At 38.4% G+C, this 17,353-nt stretch overlaps 1 long non-coding RNA gene across 5 annotated transcripts in view; it reads left to right on the top strand.

The window, feature by feature from the left end:
• LOC141489197 (uncharacterized) overlaps positions 1-17,353 on the top strand; it is a 148,028-nt gene that overhangs the window by 35,975 nt on the left and 94,700 nt on the right. The window contains exons 3-5 of one of the 5 annotated variants that reach the window (XR_012468936.1): positions 4,514-4,652; positions 4,897-11,861; positions 15,506-15,679. The exons of 1 other annotated variant lie outside the window; for it this stretch is intronic. This is a non-coding gene — a long non-coding RNA (uncharacterized LOC141489197). The remainder of the gene's footprint in view (positions 1-4,513; positions 4,653-4,896; positions 11,862-15,505; positions 15,680-17,353) is intronic. 3 more of the 5 variants (XR_012468932.1, XR_012468933.1, XR_012468934.1) reach the window with 3 other exon arrangements.

Below are 17,353 nucleotides of genomic sequence, written 5' to 3' on the forward strand. Positions count from 1 at the left end.
TATTTGAGGCTATATATTGAAGATGAGTCTTCCTGACTCCAGCTCCAGTATGCTATCCAATGTGCAACCCAGATAGCCCCCTTATTTTTTTAATTGATATTTTATTTTTCCAATTACACATTATGAAAGTTTTTCAACATTCATCCACTTGCATGTTAATAAGTTACACAATTTTCTTCCCCCTTCCCCCTCCCCTCCCCCTCTAGTGAATGTTGTACATGTGCATGTTTAACACATTTACGTATTAGTCATTTTGCACATGAGGAATTAGAATTAAGGGAAAAGAAAGAAAACCAGGACATAGGAAGGAAAAACATAAGAGAAATTTTTAAAAAGTGAGTATAGTGTTCTTTTAGATCGGTGATCTTTTTTTTTTTTTTAATCTGAAGGTGGATGGCATTGTCCCTAACAGGCTTTCCAGAGTTGTCCTAGCTCTCTGAACTGCTGAAAGAAACTGCACCCATCACAATTGATCAACTCACAGTCTTGTTGTTAATGGGTGCAATGTTCTCTTGGTTCTGTTCCCTTCACTCAGCATCAGGACCTATAGTTTTTTCCATGCTTCTCTAGAGTCTGACCATTCATGGTTTTTTTTTTAATCTGAATAAATTCTGAGTATTTTTAAAAATAAAGGAAGCATGTTATTCAAAAGCACTAGGTGATTTCCACACTTGGAAATCACTTAGGTAATAAATTGGTCAAGACTATGGCCTTGCCAGTCTTATTAAAGTTAGGTTCATGAAATTCACATTTTGTACCTTTTCCATATTCTATGTTCTACTTATTAGTAGTGTTCCAAAAGGCTTAGTCTAATTTTAAAACTGCTCTAAGTGAAAAGGGAACATGTCTGAGAGGAGTTGAAGAAAGTGTGCTCAGTGCATGTTGTGGGTAGCTTCCTTGGAGTCCTACTACCACTCTCTTCCTGAAGGCTACAGGGGAAGAAACAAGATGGCAGGGACTCTCCTGAGCTCTCCCAAAGTCCCCTCCAAACAACTATGTTCACATGGATTATTTGTGCTTGACTTGTGGAAGAGCATTCCAAGCTCACATTGGTCCTTATCCAAGGCCATCCCAAATCTGATCACCAAGTGATCTTTGGTGATTTCAAAAAAAATGACTCAAGCGTGAGTGATTTAGAAAAGCTTTATTTATTTTGTTTTGTGATAGTTTCTTTTTCTTCCCCAATGACTTCTCTAAGGCATTTAAAAAATATTTAATTTATTCATTTTCTAACTATACACAGAGATAGTTTAACCAATAATTTTTACAAGCTTTTGAGTTTCACATTTTTCTTCCTCCCTCTACCTCTGACCTGACAAGAAAGCAATCCAATATAGCTTATGCATCGATCATTTTCCTTTGTACTTATATTGGCCAATGTGGTAGGTGTGAGGTGGTATCTCAAAGTTGTTTTCATGTGCATATCTCTAATCCATAATGATTTAAAGCATTAATTTCTTCATCTGAGAATTGCCTTTTTTGATGCTTTGACCATTTATCCATTGGAGAATTTCTTGCCACATGATAAACTATTCCTTGTTTTCCTACCTTACTTATGCCATCACCTTTTATGTCTAAATCTGGTATCCATTTTGACCTTATCTTGTTATAGGGTGTGAGATGTTCATCTAGGCTTAGTTTATGTCTTACTATTTTCCAGTTATCCCAGCATATTTTTCTAAACAGTGAGTTATTAATCCAGAATCTGGAAGTCTTCAGTTTTATCAAACAGCAGATTAGTAGAGCCATTTACTCGTGTTTCTTTTGTACCTAATCTATTCCACGGAGCCACCACTCCATTTATTAGCCAGTACAAAAGAGCTTTGATGGCTGTTGCTTTATCATATGATTTTAGTTCTGGTAGAACTAGGCCACCTTCAAGATTTCTCCATTTTTCCATTCCAGATGTTTGGCATGAGGCAGGTGGGCTATGAAGTAAAGGTTGTAGAGGAAGGTGAGTAGGGGCCGGTGAGAGTTAATTGACTACTTCAGGATTTCAGAGGGCAGCTCAGGGTGGTTGGTTAGTTTGTTGGTTCTTGTCCTTCTTTATCAAAGAAGCCTAAAATGCCATCACTATGTTGGAGACAAATGACAGTGTGTCTGACTGGTGATCAGGTCAGTAGGAGCTCTGAATGCTCTACCACAGGTTGGGCAAAAATAATCCATGTAAACAACTTGGATGTTTACTCTAAACTTATATATGTCATATGTTTCCTTTGAGTTGCCACCAGTCTGCCCTCCTCATAGAGCACAGCAGCCTCTCTGATGAGGGCATACCAGGCTGGGCAGTCCTGTGACAGTCTTTCCCATGATGTACACTCTATTCCAATATTCTTTTTTTTTTTTTAGGTTTTTGCAAGGCAAATGGGGTTAAGTGGCTTGCCCAAGGCCACACAGCTAGGTCATTATTAAGTGACTGAGACCAGGTTTGAACCCAGGTACTCCTGACTCCAAGGCTGTTGCTTTATCCACTATGCCACCTAGCCGCCCCTATTCTAATATTTTTAAGAGAGAATTTCAGGGTGTCCAGGAATCTAACAATGTGTCCAACCCATCTTAGTTGCTCTCTTTTTAGTAATGCTTGGAATGCTTGGAAGTTTAGCTTGAGAAAGGAGGGGAGAGGAGGCATCCCTCTGGGTCCTAGCCATCTGCCTCCTGCACCTGTGGCCGCTTTGGAGTCTCAGTGGCAGGCATAAAAAAATTATTCATAAGTGCTATGTTCAGATTAAAATCAAGAACCAGAAGAAATGGGAAAAAGTTACAAAACTTGAAATCTGGCCTTGGGTGAAGGGCTAAACTGGAATGATTAGTACTATGTAAGCCTGGTCTGGAATGGCTCAATGACTGAGTTATTTTGCTCTGAAACTCATCTTCAAACAGAACACGGCTACTTTGTAAAGGAATCACTCATCGTGATTTAAGTTGTACTGGCTACAGTCTCTGCTTCTTACCAACTCCAAGGCTATAACCGAGTCATTCTTGCCTATTCAGCTTCAGAATCCCTGAGAATCCCTCATCCCGAACTGTTCTTTTATTGGATTCAGTCATTCTGCCACATGTGAAAGTCCTAATAGTGAAGGGCAGCAGATGCAAATGATTGTGTCAGTCAGCTAAATATTTAAAACCTTAACCATAGAAGTATTTGAAGGGGCTGGATTTTCAGTTTCTAAGCAATACAAAGCATGAAAGGTAAAAGAAAGCTTGCTCATACATTTTGCATTTATACATCTGCACAAGAGTACTAATATTGGACTGTTGAAGTATAAAACAACAGTTTGGAATGGAAGCCTACTCTTGCCATTTTGAAGGAAAGCCATCTCATATAGCATAATTTTCATATCTTAGTTCTTTTTTCATACTATATGTTTATTTCTTAAGGATATGATTTCTCTCTCATCACATTCAGCTTATATCAATGCATCCTATGGGAGTGCCGTAAAGACTAACAAACTGCCTTTTGTGGTGGGTGGGGGAACAAGATTGGTGGGGGGAATTGTAAAACTCAAAATACTCAAAATAAATAAAACCTTTCTAAAAAAGAGACATAGAGTTCTTATTGGAAATTTCAAAAATGGTGCCACTCGATGGGGGCAACAAAGAAGATCAGTTTCCAGGAATGCTGTGATGGTTGTCTTGGAAATGCTTCAGTTCAGTTCAATTCCCTTCTGATCAGTAGGACTACATGACTTAAAAATGGGTAGAAGAAAGATTTAAATGATCAAATCAACTCTCATTAGGCAGTTAAAAAGGTCAACTCTCTTTACCCCATTATAAAAAAATAAAGGCAAGAAAATGAAAGAAAATTTAATGCTAATGTGTTAGTTCATTGGAGGAAAGAATACTTTAATAATTCAACAAAAATTTACATAGTAAGTTGTAATTCTCAGTCACAGGTAATTATGCTGGGGTGGTTCACATAAAGGAATATGATTTCTAATGGATCTTACATTCTACTGAAAAAATCATTCTCACAAATCTGTAAATACAAAACTTTACAAAGAAACTCCAAAATATTTCCTGAGGCAGTGTAGGATAGAGTTTTAAGAGGATAAAGAAAAGCCCTATGTGAGCATGTTTTCACATGAATTTTAATATTCATTTTTTTCTCCCATCCTCCCTTCCTTCTCACCTCCCCTTTACAACAAGTAATTTAGGTTATATATGTATAACTATGTTAAAGCTATTTCCACAAAAGTTATGTTTTGAGAGATGAATAAGAACAAAAGGTAAAACATGTTGAGAAGAAAAAACATAAAACATAAAACAAGATTTAAAATGTGAATATAATGTACTTGATGCGCATCCAGACTTCACCTTTCTCTGGATGGCATTTTCTGTCACAAGTCTTTTAGAATTGTCTTTGATCCCTGCATTCCTGAGAAGAGTTAAAGTTTGTCATAGATGATCATCGTGCCATGTTGGTATTGCTGTGTACCATGTTGTCCTGATTGTTGTATGCATCAGAGTCCTTTTCTCTCCATCATTTGTACATTGTATTTGCTAATTTTTTCAGCCTCTCAGATTCACTGAGAAGTGTGAACCTTTGCACCTAGCAGGCTGGGAGTATAAGTCAGTCCCTGATTGGACACCCTTGTTGATCAAGAGGGAGATGAAAGTTACCCTGAGGATGCCATTTGAGAGGGTAATGCCAGGTAGGACAGTGTGTTATTTTTCTTGGATAAAAAAGTGAGATGTGAGAAGATTTGAAACAAGGTTATTCCAAAAAATAAATATGAAGAGAGTAGAAGTGCTGAAAAATAAGGCAGTGTTACAGAGGATAGGTGACCACTACAGGGCAGAATCAAATAGAGATTGTGTTTAAAAAGGAAATAAACTTATTTGTACAACAACATTTGTAGCAATTCTTGTAGTGGTGACTTAGATTGGTTGTTGCAGGTATATCACTTAATTGTGCAAGGCTGAAGAAATCATGGTCTTTGAATGCAAGAGAGTATGAATGTGAATGCAAGAGAGTATGAATTCAAGAGAATGTTATTCTAGAAGAAAGAATATGCAGAAGATGATTTCAGAGAAACCTGGAAAGACTTAAACCGATACAAATATGAGTGAGTAGAAACAAGAGAACACTGTCCACAGTAATAACAATATTGTCTGATGATTAACTGGGATGGACATATTTAGTTTCAATAATACAATGTCTAATCTGCTGGTCAGGGTTTCTTATTTTTAACCCATGGTGAGGTTGAATTGACATAAGCCCCTTCAGTCTAGTCTTATCTCCCACTTCCTTCATACCACTTATCTTCATCCCCAAACTTACTATTTTCCCATCTTTCTCATTCAGCTCAGTCTCAAAGTCCTTTTCGATTCAATAGCACAGGGTTTGGTGCCATTTTAATGTGTAATCAGCAAAGGTCATAGCTTCAGAATGGAAAGATTTGTTTCTGAATCCTGTATGACCTAATCAGATACCGTTTCCTTTTCTAACAAAGTGGTTGATCAGATGGACTTATAGTTTTTCTCCTTATCCCCTGATCCAGTGCTGTCTAGTGGTATCCAGTTTGCCAGTGATAATAAATGAAGAAAAGAAATGAGTTCCAGAGCAGAGTCATGAAATTTAAGGCCAAAGCTACCTAGGAGAGAGAATTGATCCATGAGGAGTGGGACTTAAGGGAGAGAAGGAACAAGGCCTCTAGTTTGAAGAGACTGTTTTGTTGGTAGCTTTTCTAGGGAATGATCAAAAGAGACAGAGACTTGAGAAAGATTACCTCTGAGTAGAGAAGAAGCCTAAGAAGTCCTGGTTTTCAGGGCAAGTTCATTTGAGGAGCCTATTCATGATGGATAGCAATCATTCTGATGAAGATGTCTGTGGTTAGGCCTAAAAGCTCAGTCTGAGTCAAAAAGGTATGACTATCCCAGACATTAATGGTATTAATGGGGGCTTGTTTTAGGAGCATAATTTCTGAAATAAGCTGTTGTGGATGCTCAGGAGCAGTGGATAGAGCAATGGGTTTGGAGTTAGAACACTCCAGATTCAGACACTGAGTGACCCTCAGGAAGTGACCTAAATGCTGTTTGTATTCTCAACTGTAAGATGAAGATCATCAAAGCACAATTGTAAGTTGAGGAGCTTAATCAAAGCACAAATTTCACATATTTATTGAGAATCTAATGTTGAACATTCAGGGGTTGTCCTATAGGAGCTATGGAACTGCTTATTCCCTTCCATCTCCTTTGCCCCCTTCTGTTTAGAGCCCTGGTACATAATTGAGATGAGTTTTAAGAAGAATGTTTACAAAGGATGTTGAGAAGCTGAAGACTCTCTAGTGGAGGAAAATGGAAAGAGGTCCATGAGTATGTAAGTGTGAGGTCAAAGAAAAGATCAAAGCAGTCCATGAGGAGGGACCATTTCATGGTCAGATGAAAGAACATTAGATATTGAATCTAGAGTGGAGAAGGCAGGAGAATATGTGACAGTTACTTTTATGTGGAAGAGGGTTTGGCAGTATTTGGACCTAATGGACAAAATAGGAACAATACAAATGGACACCCTGCAAAGAATAAGAGGGTAGGAAGTCAAAGCCAACCACAAATTTATTCATTTCCTTTAGGAGGATTGACTCCCTCAGGATATAGAGTTGATTCATTCTCACTGCAAAACCTCAAGCTAAGGTGAGAGAACCACTTGGTTGTATTGTAAGCCTTCATTTTCTGTACTGGTTGGGCTAAAGGAACACAGGTCTTGTTGAGTTCTAATATTCTATGATATCTTGGCAGCCTAGGTCATGACCCTTCTCGAGTAAGATGAAGCTATTGAGGTTTTTTGCTAGGATCTGAAGGGGAGAACTTCTCTCCTATTTGAATGCAATATAACATATTAGAGACTTTAGAAACTTTTGAGGTTTTATTCTAATCCCTTTACTTTATTCTCTGCTACTCTTCTTTGTTTCAAAGGTCCAGATGGAGGCAGAGATTTTCCCCTTCACTGGAAGAGACAATTTTTATAGCCCCAAAGTATGACTTTTCAGTGTACATTCTTTCTTCCAATTACTTTTCTTCTCCAGTTCAACAAACTATGAACTGTTGTAGTTAATTGTTTTTCTCCCTACCTTCAGTTCAAATGCTGTGACTTAAAACATCTTTGCTGGGGACCCTGTTTTAGGGAGGGCTACCTTACTAATACATTTCTTTTTTTGGTTTACTTGCTTGTTTGTTTGTTTCTTTGCTTTTCCAGTTATATGAAGAGACAATTTTCACCTTTTATATTTTAAGAATTTTTTTCTGAATTTCAAGAAATGAAAAAATTAAATATTTATTTTGCTAAGATGAAGTTTTTATTTTTTATTTTATTCATCCTCCCTGCCTACCCTCTCACCTCAACTTAATAGCAAGCGGCATAAGTTTCACATGAATGTGCTATCAAAATAGATTATGTTGTGAAAGAAGAATCAGAGCCAAAGGGAAAATAATGCCATAAGAGGGAAAAAAAACATAAAACATCAAAAACGTTTTACATTTTGATGATAAGAGGAGTTTGATGTCTCTGTGTAGATTCCGTTTTTCTTGGATGTGTATGACATTTTTCATTACAGGTTCTTTTTGAATTTATTTTGACTTCTGCCTTCCTGAGAAGATGTTGATCATCACACAAAGATGCTATTGCTGTGTGCAGTGTTGTCCTCTTTCTTCAACCTTCATTCAGCAGCTAGTCTGCATCAGAGTTCTTTACTCTCAGTCATTCATGCTTTGTATTTGTTATATTCATCAGCCTCAAGGATTCCCTGAGATGAAGAGTGAACCTTTCCACGTAAGAGTCTGCGAGTACATGTCAATCCCCCCTTGCTCAACCTTGGTGATCAGGAGTGAGATGACACTTGTCCTGAGGAGGCCATTTGAGAGAGAAAAGCAAGGAATGAAAGAGCATTATTTTTTTTTAACTAACAGTAGAGATTTGGATAGATTTGAAATTGGGTTATTGGATAAAATAGATGGAAAGAGAGTAGAAGGGCTGAATAAAAAACAAGGGCCAAATGACAGAGGACAGATGAACACTGCTAAGTAATTATCCACTAGAGATGTTAAAAAAAGAAAAAGAAAAAGAACCTATTTGTACAAAAATATTTCTAGCAGTTTTTTAAGTGTTGGATAAGTTTTGGAAATTGAGTGCATGTCCATCATTTCAGGAATGACTGACTTAATTGTGGTATATGAATGCAAGAAAAGAATATGCTTTAACAAATGACATTCAGAACATGATTTCTGGAAAAGCTGGAGAGATTCCCACCAATCCACCTTATGATTAGTCAGTATTAAGCTGGAAACTGTGCTGAGGCACAAAAGTGAGCTGTGGAAAAGTAGAAATGGGGAAATTATTGTGCTTTGTCTGGGAGAAAATATTGGCGATAGGTCAGCATTAGAAAAAAGGCATAACTGGAGAAATAAGGAGTGTAGTTTAATGAGGTAAAGGAACCAGAGTGGGTGTATTAGAGATGACGGGAGAGCCTCAGATTGAAAGATATGTAAGGGAACAGTGGGGAAGAGAAGGGACATAAAGACCTGATGACCTGAGAACTGAAAGACCAACTGATCACATTTCCAATGATTTGCTAAGAGGAGGATTTTCTTTTGAAACCTCAACACTGGAGGACACTAATTTTTACTGGAGGACAGTAAATTTTACTGCCTAACAATAGGCGACTGTTCAGAGAACCCTCTTTCCTCCAATTACCTTTCCCACTTTATCTTCTCCAGGCACTAACTATGGACTGCTATAGCAAATGTATTCAATCTGCCTCAAGTTCAAATATAGTAAGTAGCATGAGCACCTTTGCTAGGCCCCTGATTTAGAGATGGGCTACATTCATTTATACTGTTATTTTTTTGCTTGTTTGCATATTTGTTCATTCGTTTGTTTTCCAATTATATGTAGAAATAATTTATAACTTTCATTTATTTTTTCTAATTACGTATAAAGAAAAATTTTAATATTAATATTTGTAACATTTTTGGGTCCCGCATTTTCTTCATCCCTCCTGTTTACAGAAAACAATGTAATTTAGACATATATAACTATATTAACTTTATTTCCAAAAAAGTTCTATTGTGAGAGAAGAATCAAAACAGTAAGGAAAATAACATGAGAGTAAAAAAAAAAAGAAAACATAAAAGAAGTTTTAAACTGTTAAGATTGTATGTATTGATCTACATACAGACTCTGTCTCTAGATGTGGATGGCGTTTCCATCACAAGCCATTTGGAACTGACTTTGATCACTTTGTTGCATTCCTGTTCCTGAGGTGACTCATGCCTGAGTTTATCATAGCTGATCATCACACACGCTGTGTACAATATTGACCTGATTCCTTACACGGAAAACGTGGGCATGTGCATCGATTGTGGCGTGGCTGATTCCAGGAAGATGATTCCAGGAAAACCTAGAGCAACTGAAACTGAAACAAATTTGAATGGGTGGAACCAGGAGACCACTGTCCACAATAACAGCAATATTGTCTGATGATTAACTGGGATTGACATACCTCGTTTCAACAATACAAAGTCCTATCCACTGGCTAGGATTTCTTATTATTTCTTATTTTCAACCTTTGGTGAGGTTGAATTTATATAGTTCAACATACCTAAAACTTATTATTTTCTCATCTTTCCCATTCAGAGTCATGGAATTTAAGGCTAAGGCTGCCAAGGAGAGTGCATCGATCCCTGAAGAGAATACGTTAAGGGAGAGAAGGAACCAGTTCCCTAGTTTGAAGAGCCCTTGATTTTTTGGTAACTTTGTTAGGGAAAGATAGGATGACATACATACTTGAGAGAGAATACCTCTGAGTGAGGAAGAAGCTCAAGAAACCCTGGTTTTCAGAACTAGTTCATATGAGGAGTCTATCCATGATGGATGGCAATCATTTTGATGAAGATGTCTATTGTTTAGGGGCCTAGAATCTCAGTTTGAGTCAACAACACATAACAACCCCAAAAGTTAATGGTATCAATGGGGGCTTGCCTTAAGAACATAATCTCTGGAGTAAACAGTTCTGGATACTCAGGAGTATAGGGGATAGAGCAATGGGTTTGTAGTTAGACCACCTGAGTTCAGATTGAGATACTGAGGGACCCTAAGGAAGTAACCTAAATGCTGTTTATCTTAGTATTCTCAACTATAAAGTGAGGATCAGGAAAGTACCAATTTCACATATTTTATATTGAAAGTTCAGTGTCTATCACATTTTAGAAATGTGTATTCCCCTCCTTTCCCCCTCTGCTATTTAGGTCAATAGTATATATTTGGGTAGAGTTTTAAAGAATATTTAGAAAGGATATTGAGAAACTGAAGACTCTGTAGTGGAAGAAAATGGAAAGAGTTCCATGAGGATATGCCATTGAAGAGTCAGGTGAAAGAATCTCAGGCATTGAGTCTAGAGTGGTGAAGCCAGGAGCATGTGACAATTTTTTATGTGGTTTGAAAGGTTGGCATGTCTAAGAGGTAAGACAGTGTTTGGGCCCAATGGTCAAAAATAGGAACAATAAGAAAGGTCAACCTGCAAAAAGTCAAAGCTATAAAATTAAAAAAAGCAACTCATATTATTTATTTCCTGTAGGAAGATGGGCTCCATCAGGGTGAATAGTTGATTCCTCCTCACCAGAAAATTTTAACTAAGGTGAGATAATCACTTGTTTGCACTGTAGACCTGGATTTTTAGTTATTGATTGGGCTAAAGAAAAACGTGAGTTCTGTCTATATTCTAATATTCTATGACATCTTGGTATTCTGGATCCCCAAGCATCTCAGGATGGGCCTGTTAAGGTCTTTTAACTCTCATCTGAAGGGAAGACATGCTCTCCTGTTTTTGATCCCTTTATACTCTATCAGAGACCTTAGATATTTCTGAGTATTTATTCTCCCAATAACTTTAACTTAATCTCTGCATCTCTTTGTTTCAAAGGTACATAAAAACTGGAGTAAGAACTTTTCTTGCCCGGAATGCTGACTAGTTCACCATTATGATTCATCAGTATTGAGCTGGGAATGGTGCTGAGATACAAAAGTGAATTTTGGAAAAGTAGAAGTGCACAGATTACTGTGCCTTTTCTGGGATAAAAAAATGGAAATGGACTAACATTAGAAGAAAAGCAGAAGGGGAGAAATAAGGAATGTAGTAGAATATTCTGAAGAAAACAAGGTGGTTGTATTAGAGAACATGTCCAATTGAAACATGAAATTCAACAATAGAGAAGATAGGGGACATAGAAACCTGATGACCTGAGACCTGCAGGACCAGGTGATCACATATTCAATGGGTTTCTGGTAGGAGAATTTTTCTTTTTTTTTTTTTTTAAGAAAAATTTTATTTATTTTGAATTTTATAATTTTTCCCCTAATCTTGCTTCCTCTCCCCCCTGCCCCCACAGAAGGCAGTTTGTCTTTACATTGCTTCCATGGTATGCATTGATCTAAGATGAATGTGATGAAAAAGAAATCCTAAGGATAAAATGTGATATATATATTTATTTATTTATATCAGAATTACATAATAACATTTTTTTTCTAGAAACCAGAGGGGATGGGAATTCAGGGAGGATTTTCTTTTTGTAACTCAACACTGGAGGAGACTAATTTTTTATAGTCTCCCCTTCAAATACAAGAAAAAGAACTCAGCAGTTCCATCTTGTTGTTTGAGAAGTTGGTGACCTAGGATACCAAGGTGTCACAGAATGTTAGAATTCAAGGAGACCTCAATGTTCCTTTAGCCTAACCAGTAACAGAAATTGAAGTTCTACAATACAACCAAGTGATTATCTCACCTTGCCTTATGGTTTTCTAGTGAGGAGGAATCAACTATTTATCCTGATGGAATACACACACCAACAGGAAAGGAATAATTTTTGAGGTTAGTTTTGACTTCATACCCATGCCCTCTTTGCTGGATGCCCGTTTTTACTGTTCCTGTTTTGTCCATTGTGTCCAAATATAGCCAAACCCTCTTCCACATGCCAAACTATCAAACCACATAAAAATAATTGTCACAAATTCTCCTGCCTTCTCTACTCTAGACTCAATTTCTAATATTCTTTCATCTGACCATTTTCCATAAACCCTGATGGTATCAGGTCTTGGTCAGATCCACAAATGTTGTATACAGACCCCTGGAGATGTTGGGCAGCAAGCACCATGTCGACTGATCTTCCACACTTTCTGAAGCCACACTGGCTCTCAGGTAGGTGACCATCTTCCAGGTGAAGGATCAGCCTATTGAGAAGGAGTCTGGCAAGAATCTATTTAGCAGTGTTTAAAAGAGAAATACCCCTGTGATTATCACAGAACAATCTATTTCCTTTACCTTTATAGAGGTAAAACATATAGATCTATTGGATCTTGTATTGTCTATGAGTGTGTGCCTGTTTCATGCACCGATGGTTAGTGTAATCTTCTTTGAAGAAGATATTTTAGATTTTTTTCTGTCTCAACCACACCATGGGATCCCTGTCTGCTGAGATCATCAGGCCAGGGTTAGATAAGCAGACAGCTTTTAGTGCTTTTCTAGCCCCTTCCATACATGAGGAGGTGAACAGTATGATCCCTGAAGGGGCTGCTCAGTCACTCAGAGGGCTGCTGAATCCCATTACTGCTTTCAGTAGGGAAAGGACCCTATGGCCTGGGGTGTCTCTGTGCAGGATTGTGACTAAAGCTCCCAGTGTGCTTCATCACTTGCTTGTATTCCAAGGACTTTGAAAGAATGGTAAAGTGTTTGGGGTGACATATTTTTGATGAGTGCATAAATTGGATTTAACTTAAGTAGAGTTGTACAAAGTCATCGGCTTCACCCTGTCTCCCAAAGTCATCATGATCCCATGTGGCAAGAAAGAGTCAAGACACCTAGGAATTTCTCTAGATGCAGTGGATGACCAGCCTCTTAGATGCCTGACCAAGCTCTAAGTGCTCCCCAGTGTCTCCTTCAGCTGTCTTCATGGCTGGGGGAACAAAGTGTCCTCATCCATCCATTCCACATGTGGTAAACTTCATAAGCTTGGAATAGATACCCTCCACAAATCCCCAAAGATGTTGAGATTCCCTTGGTTACCCTCAACATGGTTCAACCCAAGTGCTGAAACTGTTTGTCACAGTGGCCACTATGCCTTCTACAACTTCTTGGAGCCACAAATGAGAGTTTGGTGGCTCAGGCAGACATCAGAGGTGGAAAGTAACCCTGAAAAGGGCTAGGCAGCTCTCATACCAAGGTACTAGTCGTCTTTGAGGAAACCCTATACCCCATGTGGAAAGCAGAACAGCAGAGGGCAGCAGAGAAGAGCGGGTGGTAGCAAGAGGGCAGGACAGAATTGTAGACGGCAGTAGATAGTAGCAGAGAGCAGGGAGGGCTGCACAGAGCAGCGGAGAACTGCAGAGGACACCAGAGGACAGCAGAGAACTTCAGAGAACAACAGAGAATTGCAAAGGGTAGCAGAGAACTGCGGGCTGGTGGTTGGTTCTTGTCCTTCCTTATTGAAGAGTACCAAAATGATGTCATTAAGTTTGAGACTAATCCCAGACTATCCAACTGTGGCTGATCAGACCAATCAACCACAGTTGGGGTGCAAATCATCCTTGTGAACACACCCAGGGGAGAGTACCCTGGGTGTGTTCACATGGATTATTTGTGCCCACCTTGTGTTGCAGTGTTCTGAGCTCATATCCATCTGATCAGTCACAGTTGCACATTCTGTAATTTGTCTCTAACCTAGTGATGTCATTTTGGTCGTCTTGTATAATGAAGGACAGGAAGCGTGGTTTTATATTTTTATTCTATTATACATTCCGTGGCTCATTACACAGCTGAAGCACCAAATGACTGCTTTTGTAATTGAATGAGAATGTTAGGGTGTAAATGTGTCTTCTATAGATTCATTGAAAACTTCTTCCAGGCCAGTGGATCCTTCCTCCAGGACTGTCCTTTCATAGAAATGATAGTGGGGATGACAGGCATTTCATCCTGTACCCACTTCATCCTGTTTTGCTCGATATCTATATTTTGAAATTTTTTCATTCCATGAACTTGGAAATTAAGATTGTCCTATATGGCAAATTCTATTAAAATGCTGTCATTGGTTAGGGTAATTGCAGACAGTTCTGTCCTTCTGGACTTCAGCTATACCCTCTCTTTTTGCTCTGTATCATTTCCTTGGGTGATCTCACCAGCTCTCATGGGTTCAGTGATCACCTGAATGCAAATGATATCCAGATCTTTATAAACCCCAGTAATGTGATGAATTGTAGTCACAAATCCAACTGCCTTTGGCCATCTCACATAAGAAGTCTGGTAGATATCTCAAATCCAACAAATCTAGAGTTGAATTTCTCCCAAACCTTTCTATCTTTCTAATATTGAAGGATCCACCACTCTCCCAGTTGCCCAAATCTATAAACTCCATGTTATCCTCAAATCCCTTCAAATATCTGGTTCTTTGTCAACTTTGTTTCTATCACATCATCACATCCCTCCAATATGTCCTCTTCTTCTGATTCACATAGCTATAAATATTAATTGCAGCCCTCAAAACCTTGAAATTGGTTTCCTGCACTAGCCTTCTGAATGCTCCCCCTCCCAGTTGAGGGTCTGAAGAGAGAAGAATAGACTTTTTAAGAAAAAAAGATTCATAGAGTTCAAGAATACTGAGTACATTCTCAATGCTGAGAGAGAAGCACATTAATAATTCCAGCTGCCAAAGACAAAAAGAACAAATAAGACAAGAAGGATGGTAACCTTTACCTGGTCACTGCTAAAAATGACTCTCACTACTTGGGCCACTAGTGAGTATTCCACTCACTCTTCTGGGAAATATGAGTCAAATGTTACTTGAGGGCATTGCTCCAATCTTTATTCTTCTGGGAATGTGAGTGGAAAGAATAGGGAGGATGCTATCCCATTGAAACAATGCAGACTTGAGAATTGCTTATTTTTGTTTTTTTATGGGGGATGGGCAATTGAGTTTATCTTTTTGACTTGTTCAGGGTCACACAGTATGTAAATGTTGAGTGTCTGAGATGAAATTGGAACTCCTGAGAAGTTGGGTGGAGAACGAGGAGGAGACATTTCTTGGAACGAGATGGCCAAATTGGTCATTTTTAACTTCACAATAGTTCTATTACAAGTTTCCTTCTCTCCACTCACCCAAGTGTCACCTCAAGACTCTCCTCACTGCACTCCATCCTTCACTCAGCTTCCAAAAAGATCTTCCCAAAAATTAAGGTCTGACCCTTTCACAAATCCAGCGCCATATTCGGCAAACTCCTGGATCCAATGCCAAATTCCGTTTTGTCTTTAAAGCTCCACGTAACCCAGGTGCTTCCAAGTTTTCCTGTCTTCTTACACCTTACTCTGCCTTCTACATACATCTATATGGAGGGTCACTGAACTTGGGGCTGTTTTCCCTAAAAGGACCCCAACTCTGCAGTCTGTGCTTTTCTCCTGCTGTCCACCATGTCTAAAAATGTTCTACCTCCTCTTTCTGTTCTCTGCCTTCCCTGTCTTCCTTCCAGATCTAGCTCAGGCCCATCTTCTTCAAGAGACCTTTTGTGGTGCCTCACCCACTCACCTTGTGCCTTGTGCCTTCCTCTGAGATGACCTTCCATCAGCCTTGACTTTGGGATGGATAGCATTCTTTAGCATAAGTCCATCAGAGTTCTCTTCAGTCACAACATAGCTGAGCAAAGGTAGGTCCTTCATAGCTGATCATCCTGCAAAATTGCTTTTACCTTGCTTAAGTCACATTTCCTATTGCATCTGTTCATGTGGGTTTTTTTTACTGAGAGTATCCTGGTTATCATTTCCTATAACAGAACATCTCATCTGACTCCTATACCACACTTTGTTCAGCCATTCCCCAATTGCTGGACAACCCAGCCCTCCCCAAATCCTTACCTCTCAATCTCCAGCTCCTGGCCACCAGAAGAGGGCTGCTATCAATATCCCTACACATATAGATTCTTTTCCCCACTTACTTCATCTCTTCTGGAATAAAGCTCTACCAGTGGTACCACTAGGCTAAAGAGTAGGGCATAATTTGGGCATAGTTCCAAATTGTTCAACAGAATGAATCACTTCACAATTCCTCTAACAATGCATCAATGGCACAATTTGCCACTGTCCTTTCCCATAATTGTCATTTTCTCCTCCTGTCCTATTACCCATTCCAATAAGAACATCATAGTACCTCAGAATAGTTCCAAATTGCATTTCTCCCATCAAAAGTGATGTAGCTGGGTAGGTAGAGCTAATATAATAAAAATGACAATTCTACCAAAACTAAACTATCTGTTTAGTGCCCTACCAATAAAAATTCCAAAACGTTACTTTAAAGAGTTAGAAAAAAATTGTAAGTAAATTCAAATGGAGAAATAAAAAGTCAAGAATTGCCAGGAGATTAATGAAAAAAAAATGAAAATTAATGAAAAAAATGAAAAAAAGTGCAAAAGAAGGTGGCTTAGCCCTACCTGATCTAAAATTATATTATAAAGCATCAGTCATCAAAACTGTTTGGTATTGGCTAAGAAATAGAATGGTGGACCAGTGGAATAGACTAGGTGTAAAAGCAGGAGATGATTAGAGTAAACTGCTGTTTGATAAACCCAAAGAGTCCAGCCATTGGGATAAAAACTCCCTCTTTGATAAAAACTGCTGGGATAATTGGAAGTTAGTATGGAAGAAACTTAGATTAAACCAACACCTAACACCCTTTACCAAGATAAGATCCAAATGGTTACAGGACTTAGACATAAAAAACAATACTATAAGCAAATTAGAAGATCAAGGACTAGTTTACCTGTCAGATCTATGGAAAGGGGAGCAGTTTATGACTAAGGAAGAGTTGGAGAACATTAACAAAAAGCAATTAGATGATTTTGATTACATTAAATTAAAAAGTTTTTGCACAGGTAAAACCACTGTAACCAAATCAAAAGAAATGTAGTGAATTGGGAAACAATCTTTACAACTAATGATTCTGACAAAGGACTCATTTCTAAAATATACAGAGAATTGAGTCATATTTTTAAAACAAAAAGCCATTCCCCAATTGACAAATGGTCAAAGGACATGCAAAGGCAATTTACAGATGAAGAGATCAAAGCAATCCATAGCCATATGAAAAAATGCTCTAAATCATTAATTATTAGAGAAATGCAAATTAAAGCTTCTCTGAGGTACCACCTCACACCTCTCAGATTGGCCAATATGACCAGGAAGGATAATGATCATTGCTGGAAGGGATGTGGGAAATCTGGGACACTATTACACTGTTGGTGGAGCTGTGAACTCATCCAACCCTTCTGGAGAGCTATTTGGAATTATGCCCAAAGGGCAACAAAAATGTGCATACCCTTTGGCCC

Source organism: Macrotis lagotis, chromosome 5 (assembly GCF_037893015.1).
Source record: "Macrotis lagotis isolate mMagLag1 chromosome 5, bilby.v1.9.chrom.fasta, whole genome shotgun sequence".
In the NCBI taxonomy this organism is placed as follows: Eukaryota; Metazoa; Chordata; class Mammalia; order Peramelemorphia; family Peramelidae; genus Macrotis; species Macrotis lagotis.